We start from the raw sequence: 17395 nt of genomic DNA on the forward strand, positions 1-17395 counted from the left end.
TACGGAGTTCAATTATGGGGATGTTCTGCAAAGAGTAACATTAATAAAATACAAATTTTTCAGAACAAAGTCCCGAGAGGTATTGTGGGTGCACCCAAATACTATAGGACTGATTACCTACATCGAGACCTTCAGATACCCACAGTCAGTCAAGAAATCAGAAGAATTGCAAGGGGGCATGAGGAAAGACTCCATTCTCATACGAATATTGAAATATTGCAACTTTTGGATAACACCAGAACAGGACACAGATTCAAAAGAATCAAACCATCTGATCTTGTGTAGTGTTGTGTAGTGAGGTGCATATATTAAAAAATTCAGCAGTGACATGTATAAACATTATTTCACCAGAGACTGAGTTAGGGCCGATGGGTCCTCCTAGTTATATACCTAGATTTAAGTTAGCATAAAGACAAATTGTAGGTTAGACGGAAACGACTAGTAACAACATATTAATTAAATAATAAAAAAAATTCGAATGGTCTTGTTACGAAATCACTTCGAATAATAAAATCAAACTTTTATTTCTTTATTAAAAATTGTATACAATGATTGGTTCAAATATATCAATCTTAATTTATTAAGAACTTGCTTGTAATCTAATCATTTTTAAACACGTTTATTGAGTAAAATATGATACGCAATATACAACATATGTAGTAATAGGACGGCGCTAAATCTGGTGAGTATACAAGCACAACTACAGTATCAGAATTTACCATCCGAGTCTATCCTTCACAGCTCTTGGAACGTGTGGCCAAGCATTGTCATGCAAGAAGATGGTCTATTATTCACTATTGTTGGCCTTTTCGCTGCAATTTGTTATTCAATTTGTTCAATTGATGTCGGTATACAACTGCAGTAACAGTTTCAGTTGGTTACACAATGGTCTTTATCCCACCAAATGCAGTGTGCAGTGCGTTTCGGTTTAGATGTGGTTGGTTCTTATAACTAACCCATAACTTTTTGCGCAGTCACAATACACCACAGAAAATTGTTCTTGTTTTTCTTTGACTGGTAAGCAAATAGACACTTGGATGTTTTGGCTCTTTCGTATAGCATGTAAACAAATAGTTAATTAATCAAATATCGTTAACGATTTAGTGAGTTTGAGTTGTATTTTCCTTCAATAAGTGTGTGATTCATTGTCTTTGTATGTTTATGATCTTACAGGGCGTCCTTTATTGTTGACATCGAAATTACCATTACCAATCAAATATAAGTGGTAAACAATCAAATACCGTCGAATGTTTCGAAACTCTGCAAGATTTTTTTTAATTTAAATTAACTATGATATTTGTTGATCATTTCGTAACGAAAATCCTGCTATATTAAAACTGATATTGCCGTCGTCCAATGTCAAATTAAGCGGAAGATTTTGAACAAACCACCGCTAATTAATCAAAATCCTGCAATTTCCTTGGTGATTTTGTTATTGAAAAATCGAGTCGAATGTAATCTGGTGCCTCGGACGCCAGGTGTATTGTACACACGTTAGTTGCAACAAGACCGACGTTGCATAAGCGACGTAAACAAAAATGCTGCAATTTTTATCGCTTCCTGCTACCAGACCGGTCTCTCGAGCGACGGCCGCTCGCTCGTAGTTTTTTTTTACGCAACGATCTGACGATCGAAATCAAAAGTCCTCGGAACGCTTCGTACGTACGCTGCGCTTCGGGCGCTAGGCCACATCTAAGTCAAGGCCCCGCATCGATCACTTTCGCGTTCAACGGAAACGGCCTTGAGAGATGAACTGGACGTTTTTCCGGTACCGAGAGGGAAAAAGACCGGCAGAAATCTGTTTTCTTCGGGTTGTTTGTTCGTTCTTACCGTTACCGGACAAGGTCGAGGTCATCCAATTTGTGGAATCGTGTTGAAAGGACGTCGAGAGTTCCACGGCGATTCGTTCTTGAGAATGAAGACTTTGTGCGACTTTTTTTTCAACATAATATTCAAACGCTACTAGGAAAAAAACTGAAATTTCTTGAGGTGTGAGTGGATCCTTGGGAATAAGCTGGATTAATTCGCCAATTTTTAGGGTGTTTTTTTGATCTGTATAAGAAGCTGCACTATTTTGATGGAGAGTGAAATTTCTCTTTAACAGGTAAATGTTTGCTCCAATGTGGTTAAAAAGGCTAAAATAATAATCTGATTTATTTTTATAGTACTAATATCAGCCACAAGAAACCTCCAACTTCATCTTAACAGAGTCGAATTGTGGTTGGTCATCTTTAAACACTGTTCCCAATCATCAACTCGTCGTTGTTTTTGGTTAAAAGTGAGCTCGCGCGGCACCCACATTGCACGGAGCTTCTTCGCACCCAAATATTCGTGAATGATATGATGTACATGTTCAGTTGATATCTTTAGAGTGTCTGCTATTTCATTCAATTTCAATTTATGGTAATTCAAAATCATTCTGCGGATTTTTCAAATGTTTTCATCGGTAACAACATCTTTTGCACCACCGCGTTCACCGTCTTCGGTGCTCATTTCACCACGTCTAAACTTAGCATACCAATCCTTGATGTTTGATTTTCCTGGGGCAGTGTCCGAAAACTCGGCATCAAGCCAAGTCTCTGCTTCTGATGTTGTATTTTTTTCCCTTCAGAAGGCAATATCTTATCAACACGCGAAATTCCTTTTTATCCATTTTTTTCACAATAACAAAATTTGCTTCACTCAAAATGCTATAATTCACAAACTAATGATCCGACAGCTGTCAAATTTATACACGCATCTTTTGAGGGTTAGGGCAAACTAAAGAACATATGGATTTAATTCCAGTAGCGCCATCTATGTGTCATGCCGGGGACTTTTCAATTGATCTATTATATGAGCCCGGGTAAATTTTTCTAGTTAGTTTATTTGTTAAATTGTCTGCAAAGCCTTCGTACACTTCTTTACTAAAGTCATAGGCGGTACGTCTTCAAATACAGCTGAACTTTTTTTCAACTACATTCGTAACATTATATAACATTATATTATTACTATTACCAAATGGATTTGATTTTCCTCAATCGTTGCTTTGGCTCATTTTAAGAACAGGTTATCGGACAGACTGGATATCATTGGTAACAGAGGTCTTCAGTTAAAAAAAAATATAATCGCCATCCCAACTTAATATGTATAAAAAAGTTAACGAAATAAAGTGTATCTTAAGATCTCTCACAAGTTAATTGCCATAAAAAATTATCTCATGGTTTGTTTCAAGATACTGACTAAGTGGCTGCCAATTACTTTTTTACGACTCTATTATAATTCACTCATTAATCACTACATTAATTAATTTTTGGTCATCCAGCTTATAAATAGTTTACAAGGCAAGGCATATATTAAAAATATGAATTAATCTCGTAGGATTTATAGCATCAAATATGTCTCCAATTATATTTTACCATTAAGGTTTACTTGTATAATATAAAATGAATTTTAATTTTATACGAAAAAAAAACTACGACGAAATTTCGACAGAATCGGTCAATTACATCAAAGCGACTTAGACTATTATAGGAGATTGTTATGGATTCTAATAGATACATTTGGTCTCAGCCGTGAAGAAAAGACAAAAACGCGACAAAATTTTTTTAAAACAAAACAAATCTCAAAAAAATTACAACAATACGTGAAAACACGTGCTAAAGGAAGCTATAACGAAGTGGAGTGGTATGAGACATTACCTTATACTTGATCAGCAATGTAGTGTGACTGAAATATTTTTGTACCATTTTTCCAATATGAGATACAAACGCTACTAGAGAGAAAAAAAAGAATACTTTTTGAGGCGTGAGAAGATCTTGAAGAACAACTACGATGTTCAAATAATCAAGTATATTAATTGGCCGAATTTTAGGATGATCTTTTTATTAGCATGAAGATGATTTTGATGGAAAGTGATATTTTCTATTAAAAAACTGACACCAAATTGATCAAAAAAAGTTACAATAGTAGTATGACTTTATTTAGAAGTAACCTACAACCAAAATTCTTTTCACGTCCCTAAAAACTGACGCCAACAATCTCTTGATGGATTTTTGAACAAAAACTCGCTGTGGATCCAAAAAGTAATTTTCATATGACTACTTATTCTCTTGTTTTGGTATATAACCATGATAATAGAACCAAGTGTCATCCACAGTCATAAAAGGACGCACGAAATCCTTTCAATCATTTTAAGTCGCACTCTAACGTTTTTACAACATTCCTGATATCTATACTCCAAATCTTTAGTTTGATATCATAGCAACACCACCAAAATATGTAGCTATAATAAACTGTGTTATTCAACCAAGTAAAGTGATCATTCAACCAAGAAATTACCATAAATAAAATGAAATTAAACCATAAATTAATTAATTACGATCTTGGAGTAGGAAAAAAAGCGATTTTAATATTAAACAGTTTCGAGAAATACTCGGCACCAAACCAGATCGATTTAATGAACCCGTTACGTCGAACTGGCATTTGGTTCGGTGATTTCCAAATCGCTAAAGATGAATTGGCGCGACAACTATTTAGCGTGTGCAAATTTACACCCGAAACTACGTTCTCGAGACTGTTTTTGGTATATATTTAATAATTATCTTGTGTAAGAACGTGTGAAAAATATTGGGGGATCAACAGTATATAAAGTCCATATATGTCGGCTAAAATACATGACATTCAAAAGCTTATTTCTTTCTCTTTCATACAGTTTGTCTTCATTTTATCATTTACGTAATTTAGAATCAGCTGAAAGGTACGACAAACGACCATAAAATTAGAAGAATACAATGCAAAAGACGATATTTTCATCAGCGTACAGAAATTTACATCCGATACTAAATTCTCGAGACACTTTTTGGTATATATTTAATAATTATATTTTGTAAGAACGTGTGAAAAATATTGGGGGATCAACACTATATCAAGTCACTATATATCGGCTAAAATACATGACATTCAAAAGCTTATTTCTTTGTCTTTCATACAGTTTGTCTTCATTTTATCATTTACGTAATTTAGAATCAGCTGAAAGGGACGACAAACGACCATAAAATTAGAAGAATACAATGCAAAAGACGATATTTTCATCAGCGTATAGAAATTTACATCCGATACTAAATTCTCGAGACACTTTTTGGTATATATTTAATAATTATATTTTGTAAGAACGTGTGAAAAATATTGGGGGATCAAGAGTATATCAAGTCACTATATATCGGCTAAAATACATGACATTCAAAAGCTTATTTCTTTGTCTTTCATACAGTTTGTCTTCATTTTATCATTTACGTAATTTAGAATCAGCTGAAAGGGACGACAAACGACCATAAAATTAGAAGAATACAATGCAAAAGACGATATTTTCATCAGCGTATAGAAATTTACATCCGATACTAAATTCTCGAGACACTTTTTGGTATATATTTAATAATTATATTTTGTAAGAACGTGTGAAAAATATTGGGGGATCAACACTATATCAAGTCACTATATATCGGCTAAAATACATGACATTCAAAAGCTTATTTCTTTGTCTTTCATACAGTTTGTCTTCATTTTATCATTTACGTAATTTAGAATCAGCTGAAAGGGACGACAAACGACCATAAAATTAGAAGAATACAATGCAAAAGACGATATTTTCATCAGCGTATAGAAATTTACATCCGATACTAAATTCTCGAGACACTTTTTGGTATATATTTAATAATTATATTTTGTAAGAACGTGTGAAAAATATTGGGGGATCAACACTATATCAAGTCACTATATATCGGCTAAAATACATGACATTCAAAAGCTTATTTCTTTGTCTTTCATACAGTTTGTCTTCATTTTATTATTTACGTAATTTAGAATCAGCTGAAAGGGACGACAAACGACCATAAAATTAGAAGAACACAATGCAAAAGACGATATTTTCATCAGCGTATAGAAATTTACATCCGATACTAAATTCTCGAGACACTTTTTGGTATATATTTAATAATTATATTTTGTAAGAACGTGTGAAAAATATTGGGGGATCAACACTATATCAAGTCACTATATATCGGCTAAAATACATGACATTCAAAAGCTTATTTCTTTGTCTTTCATACAGTTTGTCTTCATTTTATCAATTACGTAATTTAGAATCAGCCGAAAGGGACGACAAACGACCATAAAATTAGAAGAATACAATGCAAAAGACGATATTTTCATCAGCGTACAGAAATTTACATCCGATACTAAATTCTCGAGACACTTTTTGGTGTATATTTAATAATTGTCTTGTGTAAGAACGTGTGAAAAATATTGGGTGATCAACAGTACATAAAGTCACTATATATCAGCTGAAATACATGACATTCAAAAGATTATTTCTTTGTCTTTCATACAGTTTTTTCATTTTATCGTTAACGTTATCAAGAATCACTTGAAAGGAACGACATGTGACTATAAAATTAGAAGAATACAATGCAAAAGACGATATTTTCATCAGCGTACAGAAATTTACATCCGATACTAAATTCTCGAGACACTTTTTGGTGTATATTTAATAATTGTCTTGTGTAAGAACGTGTGAAAAATATTGGGTGATCAACAGTACATAAAGTCACTATATATCAGCTGAAATACATGACATTCAAAAGATTATTTCTTTGTCTTTCATACAGTTTTTTCATTTTATCGTTAACGTTATCAAGAATCACTTGAAAGGAACGACATGTGACTATAAAATTAAAAGAATACAATGCAAAAGATGATATTTTCGTCACAATCAATGTTAATAAATTAACTGAAGATATTCATCAAAGAGTTATAATAAATTGTCATGGATTATATGGTCCAACAATACTTTAATCAATAATTACAAGAAATATTGAATTTATTTAACGAAATCTAATAAATAGATTTGCAAAAACTAATTTAGTTTCATATATATGTCGAGATTGATAGTTTAGCTGATAAAATATAAGAAGAAAATACAATAACTCGCCGTGATGAATTAATCAACAATTTGAACAAATTACGTCACTGTTCAGCGACAAAAAAGCGTCCTTCGTCTGGTCACTATATTAGTTTAAAGAAATATCATTTTTGATATCCTGTACAGATATTTTTAATGGATTTTATAAATATATCGATATTTTTTATAGCGGGCCCAAGAAAAAATCGTCAGTTCATTTTGTTTGATAATTATATATATATTTGTGCGGGAGTAGGCATCATTTATACGCTTAATAATTCATAATTAATACACAATAATAAGTGATTATGATCTTTTCGCTGATAACTATTTTTTCGCGAATTTAAATCTAAAGAAACGGCAATTAATTAAATCATTTAAAATCAAACAAAATCGAAAAAATCCGAATAACGATGACAGATCAATTAAGAAATGTACTTAATATAAATGGAAAATCTCTATATTATCTTAAAGAAGCCTTTAAAGTTTACCAAATCCATCATAGATCATGGCGCCATAATAAAATTAGTTGGTAGAATGACAAAAACAATTTTAAATTATCTCGTTGTGGTGAATATTCCCTGCTGAGTCAGTGCTAACCATTACTAGGTTCAAACTTCCGAAGCAATTATCACGATCCAAACATTGTTACATCATTATATTTGTAGTTTCCAATCTCGGTATCAGTATTCAATAATAACATTTCATTTCTATAGTTTTTTTTAAATAGAAAAAGAAAAAAATTGTACGCAATATATGTTACATGATCAAAACAGCCAGTGGTTATTAATTCACAGGTACATGGAAGCAAGACATCTACTGGCCAACAAGTTGCGGGAAATAAAAAGATTGAAGCGAACCAAACTACACGAAATTATATAGGGCATAAATGTTACTCGTAACATTAGCTTAAGTAGTTTAATTTTATTTTAATTTTCGAAATACGTATTGATGTATTTATTCCGTACTCACCTTGCTTGTGTATTAATGCAATTTTTTTTACATCTATATTAATAAAAAAGGATACATTTCCACAGATTTGAAAAAGGTATTTGACAGAGTAAAAAGACAGATATTAAGGGTTATATTGAAACTTAATAAAATTAATTCAAGAAATATGTAGAATAAACATAACTGCTGTAATACCGAGTCAAACACTTTCAGATCAAAATTCAGATTAATATCCTTTAAATAAAGAAATATTAGATCGAAAGGCGTTACAAGTTTAAAACATTAGAGAAAGTAGAGACGGTGCAATCTAATCTTAATCATGAATGTATAATTAATTTTTTACAGGCAAATTCTTAAATTTCAGAAAAGAGCAACAAAACACAGAGGAAGAATACGGGAGACGCAGAACAAAGAAGAATGATAGGACATATTCAAGATAAAGAACATACAAGAATAAATTGAGATAGTGTTAAGCTAAAAGAAGAATCGCTATTATATAAGAGGATATGTTATATATAAAAATTATTTATATTTTGGCATATGCATACATACAGCTTCATTTACTTTAAAATACATACATACATATATATATATATATATATATATATATATATATATATATATATATATATATATATACCATATTTAAACATGAACTCCAAGCACCATATATATAAACGTTATATGAAAATATATTTAAAGAATTTGATGGACAAACCCTATTAATTAATTGATTACGTCCAGGTTTTGGTTGACATATTATACATTTACTAGCCTAAAACGAATGGTCACCTGTAATATTTCTAGTACAATTGTATATTTCTACCCCACATATTTTACGTGTTTTTTAAATTTGAACACCACGAATAATCTTTTTAAAATCTGCAGCTCTTTCGGGATAAAATTTGAAAATGTTTTGTTACAGATTTGGAAGCTAACATTCCCACTATAAACAAAACTGATGCTGTTTGGATTTTACACCTTTTGAAAATTTAATCTTACGTTCTGCACTTACCTTTGCTCTGTCGTATTTTAAAAACAATGTCTGTTAAAACACCAAGAATAATACAACAATCTAATAATTATTCCTATAAAATTATTAATGTAAAATAAAATCTAAATATTCTATAAACTCTGGGTTTTTGTTCAGTTTGGCTTTAACATACAACAAAATTCTAATCTAAATAAAATAATTCAACAAAAATGTTATGAAATATAATTTGTTTTAACCTTATTACAGTCAGTTATACAGCCGCAATAGTTTATAGGTTATAGTTATAACCGCTTGTCACTATTGCTTTCAAGAATTTTGCATACGTCTGACAACCGGACGACTTTGACAGGCTTATTCGTTTAGGTTGTTCGAGCACCTTCAGACAGCTTTGGGTCTCTTCTTAACTAGAATAAAATAAGTAGGAAAATATTGTCTGATTCTAAGACGAATTTACAAATTACGGGAGGCAATAAGTTAAACATCTTGATGACGAATGTTCAAGAAAAGTAAGACAATATAGTGTATTGTCTATTCTACTAATATAGTGCGCCCTGTAAATACGCCCATGCGCAGAGATGAAAATAATGTTTCTAAATAACATCCTCATAATAAGAGGGTCAAAAATAACACAAAACAACAGTTATGAGAATGGCTATAAAGATATAAGATCTTAAAAACGACCATATTATGTTGAACAGGCCTGTAACTGCTGACAAAAAGTCATAAAATTATATTTCAGAGCAGTTCAACATTGTTGTGAATAAATTAACTGTGAACTAATGTTTTCAAGGGCAGGATTCTTGGACGATAGATCACAATTTTTTTATTACAACCCAGTGTAAGGTCCACACTGCGATAATAATGAAGACAAATATTAAAGTCACGCCCACATATTTCCGTACGAAATATTTTTGAAAATACACAGATAACGAGCGCGGAGATCAGAAGAGGTGGTATTGAGCGTTGACCACTTTCAAGCGTTTTAATTTTTTTGTTTCGGTAATTCTAGCGACCATTACCTTGCAGGAATGAGACATTTAAAATTTTTCTCGCCATTTTTTTCGTTCGGTTTCTCAAGGATTATAATTACGAAGCAATTTTTATTTTCTCATATGTCTTATTTACTGAATTATTCTTTCATAATATCAGAATAACAAATCCTCGTTTCAAATGTTGATGTCGTCGTTGCTGCTTCTTCTAATTTTTCGCTTTTTAATGGTTATATGAAACTACAAATTATAGAAATTTAAAATGGGACTTAAACAATTAATTAAATTAAATAATTTCCAAGGAATTCTGCTCTAGCGTAGAAACAGTTTTTAAAAGTAAACGTCAGGAAACCTGTTATGATCTCCTACATCAAGCGTCAGGAAGGGAAAACTTATTCTTACCCAAGATACAATTCTTAATAGTAATTTCAAGAATAAGTTCTTCAAATACAAAACATGCGTAATATTCACAGATCATTTCCCTTAACCTATCGAAATATTGAAAACAGCAGTTGCTTAGCTCACTTTAGAATATTTAAAAAGAATTAGAAATAAGTACAAACAAAAACTTTTCTCAAAGGCAAAAGAGTACATTAAGATGTTTGAAAGCAGAAAACGTGTGTTTTCACAGGTCCTTTTAAAACAGACTAATATGTATCTTCAACTTCATGAAAATAAGAATCAGACTATATAACACCAAAAAGACTAAAAACTAGATATATATGAGTTAATATTGCGAGCAAAAATTGCAATATATTGTTTTTTATAATTCATCTATTATATTATATTATCTAAATGCTATTTAACGGTACCAGGGACATAATTTGATTCATTTGTGTACGAAACCTTTTCTAGACTTTTTATTTATTATTATTTATTATTTGTTGACAAAAGAATATACAAAAGCAAATTCTCATTTAGATTTATTTTTATTTTGAGCAACGAATATTACATTTCCTAGAATTCGGTGTTTCTTGTTCTGGTGGTGAACATACATTACAGATAATATGGATAGTGTCCAATTATATACATATAAAAATATATATTAAGTTGTAAAGGCGGTTTTGTAATCAAAATTGAAATATGTAATTCTTATATTTAGTAAATTTACATCCTGCACCCTTTTTATTTTATGACTCAAACACACTAATTGCAGTGACATTTCAAAAATATAATCAATAATAATAAATTTCAGTAAGTCAATAATAAAAAGTAAAAACTGTTGTAAAAATTTGAAAAAAAACAAAGTTGTAATTGTTCTAATAAAAAACTTGATATTTCGATGTTAAAAAGGTACGTAACTCTGGCTGTGTCTGTTGAGGAAGATGTAGGCAATCCTCCATGACCCACCAAAGGCCGTCTAAGAATCTTAGTTGTTGACAATGACATTTTGCGGTTAATGTCTCGCCTTAGTCTCCCTATTTGCAGTTATCTGCTTTTTATTGGCGAAATTAACCATCAATGACTAATTGTCAGTAACAAGAAACTAAATTCCAGCACATAGAAAAAGGAAAATCGAATTTATATACTGGCCACGGCCGTGAACGGTTCATACGGTCTGTACGCTCAACTAAACATAAAATCCGTTGCAAAATATGTATTAGGTAAGTTTCTTATGACATTTAAAAGGAACACACATAAGCTGAACACTATATGTATGCAAACAAATTAGAAATTCCGCAATTACATTAGATGTGTTATAGTTGAAAGGGAAAACAATCATATAAAATCATGCAAACAAATGTCGATCCACTGTTCAACCAATTAAATGTGCATAACGAGATATTTTATAATATCTTGCGTTAAATAATCTTAAAATATAAATAATGTATACACTCGCGGACTCAAAGAACGTTTGTTTGGATGGAATAATGTATTAACTCACAAGACAAATAAGTTAAAATATAGCAATATTAGTATATAAATAAGTATAGTCTATTCAACGTTATTTTGTACAAACGTCATCAAGATGATTAATATATTGCGAGCCACAATTTGTAAATTCGTTTTAGAGTCAGACAATACTCTTTTCTCATTTTATTCTAGTTAAAAAGAGACACAATGCTGTCTGATTAGTTCAAACATGTAAATGAATGAGCCTGTCAAAGTCGTCCGGTTGTCAGACATATGCAAAAATCTTGAAAGCAATAGTGATAAGAGATTTTAACCCTAACCTATAAACTAATGTAGCTGTATAATTAACTGTAGTTTTTAGATGTACTATAATGTTAAAATAAATTATATTTGATAACATTTTTGTTCAATTATATTATTTATATTAGAATTTTGTTGTATGTTAAAGTTAAACTGAACTAAAACTCAGAGTTTATGTGGCAAAATTGCGAAGTTTTTATGTCACAAATTTAAATGCAATATATACAAAATAACTATGAACATAACATTAACCCTTTTGTACAAATAAGCTTATAATGTTTCGTGGAAATTATACACAGATGTTGCAGATACACAAATGTTGCAGATAAATATTTACTTTGGTTTTGTTTCATCCAATAGCAATAATGTTAAAATTAAAATGACAAAAATTGATAAATACTCTTTTTTTCTTAGTAACATTGGATGACTGTGACTAGTTAATATAACAAGGATGAGCACCATTTATACGACTTACTAAAGCAGTAGCTGGTTATAGTGTTAATGTTACACGAGTTGCCTTTAAATATAAACATAGATATTCGAACCTCTAACATGAGCTATATTTAGTTAATAAACACAGCTCCAATCCAGAAGATCATCAATCCATCATCATAGAAGAAACCAGGAGATCATATTCTCTTCGAGTTTAAAATGATATTTAAAATAATACAATATTCGAAGTTCTGAAAGGATAAAATGGATTGTAGGTGGGAAGGAAACGTTCAAAAGCTTGCTCAATTTTTACTAAACATAGATTGAGGTGGTTGGAGCCCATTCCACCGAAGCCAAATTGAATAATTTTTGTTATACATCCGATGTAACACGAATAAAAATGCCTCGAATCCTTGAAAAGAGTCAGACGTGATTAGGTACGGCTAGGGCTAAGAACTCAACAAGCTTGAGAAGAACTTGATCAAAAAACGTCAATTCACTATCAAATGCCATATATGATCGAGAAAGGCTTGCATAATGCATAGAAACACGCAAAAATTGCCCAAAGAAATATAAAATAATGGGTACCATGCTTAGGATCATGTCTCTTCATTTTTCATTTAACATAAATTTGGTTAAAAAAAACTCTGTAAGAACGCGTCAATAATAATAGCATATACCTAACAGTTAGATTTGCATAGCAAGAGGATGTAGATTTCTCCTTCAGAATAGTATGTGCAAATATATTCAATGAGTTTCGACTTATTCGTTCCTTAGAAATATCACAAAATTGTAATAATTATGACATAGAGCAAATCTTGTGGTAACAGTTTCAAGCCAAAACAAGAACAAGCCGACCATATTATTTATACCACTTCTTTCTATTCGTAATACTAAAATCACTACCTTGGAATATACATATCATATACAATAATTTTTATAAAAAAAGTCGTAAAAATGGACTAAAAAAAGTAATTCCAAAATCGTCATATCACAATTTTAATAAATCTCACATTCATTGCCCCATACATCTGTAAAAATTAATGTATTTTAACCAGACTGACTGATTTATTGTTAACAAAAAGTGCAGACGGTCATATGCTTTAACTCATTCTCTCGACACAATACGTTCAATTATCCTTTATAGAGGTGCATATGAATGGACATTAAATGATTTGCACGTTGATCACTCTTAATTTAAGTATACCATTTATTAGTTTAACAAATAAAACCTACAGTTGTCAACAACAAAAATTTTGCTTGTTTGACTAGTAGTAAATACAAAATTAGGACGTTCTTTTTAAATGCCACTGGCCCCCCTTGATATTATAACGAAAAATTTATAAAAATGTTGTCACAATAAAACGAAATAATAGTTTTTGAATGCTGCAAAAGACAATAATATGAGGAAAATTCCGGAACGTCAGGAAATGACCTATTGCAATAACATTAAAGGTTTGATTGATTCATACAACCCCAAAGAACACCTCAAAGAAACCTACAAGAACTCGACATATTATATGAAGACTATGGTTGACAGGTGTGCTCGAACAACACGCAAATTCTCTTTCTATAGGAATAGCAGAGATCGAGCAAATCACTAGAGCAACAAAGATGGTCGCAGAAGGATTTTAAAGTTGACGAACTTCTTTTAAACGTAGGAATGATGAAGTATTTTGTAAAATAACTCCTCAAAGATACATTGTTTCAAATCTTCCAAGCCTCTCAGAAACAAAGGTGAGGACACCTTCCTTTTGGTTCGGCCAGACGTTAGACGATGCCACCATGATGACTTTCCGAAGAATTTGGTAGATTTGATCGCAAAACAAGGTGAACGATTTCATCAGGATTCTTCCCACAAGCAAAAATATATAAAGAAGAGCATTACTGGGGAAAAGAAAAGGTTTTAGTGTGTGCTAGTGAACGTATATTAAACAAAATATATGTATAGTTAATGATTTGTAAATAAAATTATATTCTTTTTTATTTTGATGTAAGTGTTCACATAATTACCCAAATTGTCAGGAGACGTGTCGTCCTAAGACACACAGGAAGTCATTTTCGATACACTCAAATATATATTAGGTCACAAATCCTAAACAACTCTTAGACATTTTTGGAGACCAGTATCAGTATAACAATTACTTATAAATGTAAAAATACTTTATTAATATTTCGAGAAAATCACGCCAAAATATATTTTTAACATTCAAGATCATCACAGCATACATTTGATGTATTTATATCACATTATAGTCATATTACTTTGAATAATCTATTATTTTTAGCGATAATTGTATACTATAATTAAAAACAAAATAAAACCAGGGTCCAAAACGTGAAAAAAGATACTAATTTATAGTTATTTCTCAATGCACATTAAAAAAACGATCGCAAAAAATAATAATTTTAATACTGATGCCTTTACATACCTTATTTTATCTATTTGAGTTTTCCAAGCACTATTTTACGAAACAATAAGGGAACAATTATGCAAATAAGAATATTAGAGTGATACTGAACCACGATTAATTCGGTTTTGTCGTGTCAATTCAGCCCGACCACTTTGCTCGAAGGACCGAAATTAAATAAGCTCGCAGAAATCGCGCTTTTATTGTCCAATGAGATATTTAGCGAATCACGGACATACCACGGTACCCGACGCGCGTACGCTAGAAGGAGACAGAGCTACGGATTCGGCTCTCAATGATAGGGTTCTTGGTTCGGTGGTAGGGTCCGACGAAAGAGCTGTGACGTAGGCGCGGGAAATACTGCGGGCGGTCCGTTTCGGATGTTGCGAACTCTCTGGTCGGGGAATTTTGTGACTGATATGTTATCGTGCAGAAATTGGAGGAATTTTTCGAATCGGTTTCGATTTTTCCGAAATATTTTGCGCGAGAGTGTGCCGGTCAAGCGGATGAGTCATGCGGTTCTAAAAATACGATAGTTTCAGCTGCATGCTGTATGGGGTCAACAAGCCCAACGATGAACGAGATGCATCGATTGTAAACAACTATCGATACCACCAAGTTTGCGTCCTTGAATGCTGAATGTATATATTAGGTGTCATATATGCAATCTTCTGGTTATTTTTTCACTTTAGAAAGGTTTTTTTTACGAAAAGTTGATACAACTTGAAATAAATTTTCTTCATCTTTCTTGTAGTAAAAGTTGACAACGTGCCGAAAAACAATGTTGGTTTGGCAGCGATCCAATCTGTAATATTTCGAAACCGTGTGCTGATTAAGCTATAGTATGCCCAAAGTAGCAGTGAAACTATGTCATCTCATTGCATATCCCGAAAGTTTTATTTAGTAACTGTTTCTTACTTTGTCACTGTTCAAGTTAATCACTGTTGTTAATCACAAACTGTTGATTTCCAATATATCTAAAACTTCCACCATTTGTCAATTTCTTCCTCTGTATGTTTGATGGAGTTCATCCAAACCGAAGGTATTATTGAAAACAATGTTTCTTTCCACATATCCAAACAGTTCTTTCTTGTATTTGCTTCTCGACCAGCATGTCTATTGTAATAATTATTTGCCACCCTCCACACCCTAAATCGCAAAAACGCAATTAAACCTTTCATTTTTATTTACCAACAATCGGTACAACAATCGGAAATATGTTTGTTGAGTTTTTAGTATAGTTAATTCAAGTTTTGCAAGCCAGTCCTTCATTACCTGTTGAGATTTTGTTCCACCAGTGTGCTATGATATGGTATATTGACCATAACAATAACTGATGGTTCCTCCAGGTTCTTTAACAATTGATTTTCAAACCAGGGGATTTCTCCATGGTAGTTGCCGTTTATCTTGGAAGAAAATGCTAAGTCTACTCCATAAATAAAACCTGCAATGAATTATTAAAAACTATTATGACCAACAAAACCTAATCAAATGTTATTCTAACTTTTATCCTTTTCCATCAACTTCTGTTGTCTTTACACCCTTCTTGTTAGGGCCTTGCCAAGAGTGTCGCAATGTACCATTTTGAAATGTTCAAGTTTCATCAAGATAAACAAATTCAAACAACAAATATTCCTTGATTTAATTTTTTTTTAATTGAATTATTTTCAAGGCCATGTCAGAAAGTTGCATTAAACCTCTTCGGGTATTATCTTTACAGCATTTGAATCATTTGTAACCTAACAGTGTATGAAGGAATGATTTACATTCCTCTAAAAGCTGCGTATCCCTAAGCATTTTATGAATATTTTTGTGGACGGTTTTTCTTTGGTAAATCTTCATTTTTTAAAATATTTTAATTACCATGTCCATACTAATATTTAGCGCAGCAGCAACACTTTAAAAATATCTTCGATAATACATTATCTGATACATGTACTGAGCAACATTATCTCATTCCTGTTCAAAGTCACTAATTAGAGACGCAATCGGTTTCTAATCCTGGCTATCTATTGCCTTCAGCGGCGTTTTAATATTTATCAAAACAATCAAAGCGCCATAATAACGTTTGCCGGTTTATAACTTCTTATTATCACTAATGTTTGAAGAATTTTGCGGACATTTGACAACCGAGCCACTTTCGCAGGCTCATTCCTTCAATTGTTCGAACGGATCAGACAGCATTGTATAACTGGAATAAAATAAGAAGTAAGATATTATCTGATTCTAAAACGAATTTACAAATTACAGCAGGAAATACATTAAACATCTTGATGACGTGATTTCACTGCTTCTTTGGATAAACTATATGCATCGTCGACCTGAGCAAGGTGTAATAAGAAGGCTCTATGTGTCATAAATACGCTGACTGTAACAGAAGTTCCCATTCGAGCTACAACAGTGTATCCTTCAACTATTGTAACATGTAATCGAGCGTTGTTATGCAAGAACATGACTATGCGTCTATTACTCGCTATTACTAGATTTTTTACAAGAATAAGTCATTTATATTATTCAATTTACGTCG

General features: G+C 31.8%; 1 protein-coding gene across 1 annotated transcript in view; it reads right to left on the reverse strand.

Moving 5' to 3' along the window:
- e (nonribosomal peptide synthetase ebony) overlaps nucleotides 1-15142 on the reverse strand; it is a 41649-nt gene extending 26507 nt beyond the window's left edge. Inside the window, exon 1 of the mRNA XM_076409558.1 lies at nucleotides 14890-15142. The gene's annotated coding sequence lies outside the window, so the exon portion shown is untranslated. The remainder of the gene's footprint in view (nucleotides 1-14889) is intronic.
- Nucleotides 15143-17395: the final 2253 nt, after the last annotated feature.

The sequence above is a fragment of the Rhynchophorus ferrugineus genome, unplaced genomic scaffold (assembly GCF_030347505.1).
Source record: "Rhynchophorus ferrugineus isolate W39M unplaced genomic scaffold, kcgeb_rfMv2 rfM7, whole genome shotgun sequence".
Classification (NCBI taxonomy): Eukaryota; Metazoa; Arthropoda; class Insecta; order Coleoptera; family Curculionidae; genus Rhynchophorus; species Rhynchophorus ferrugineus.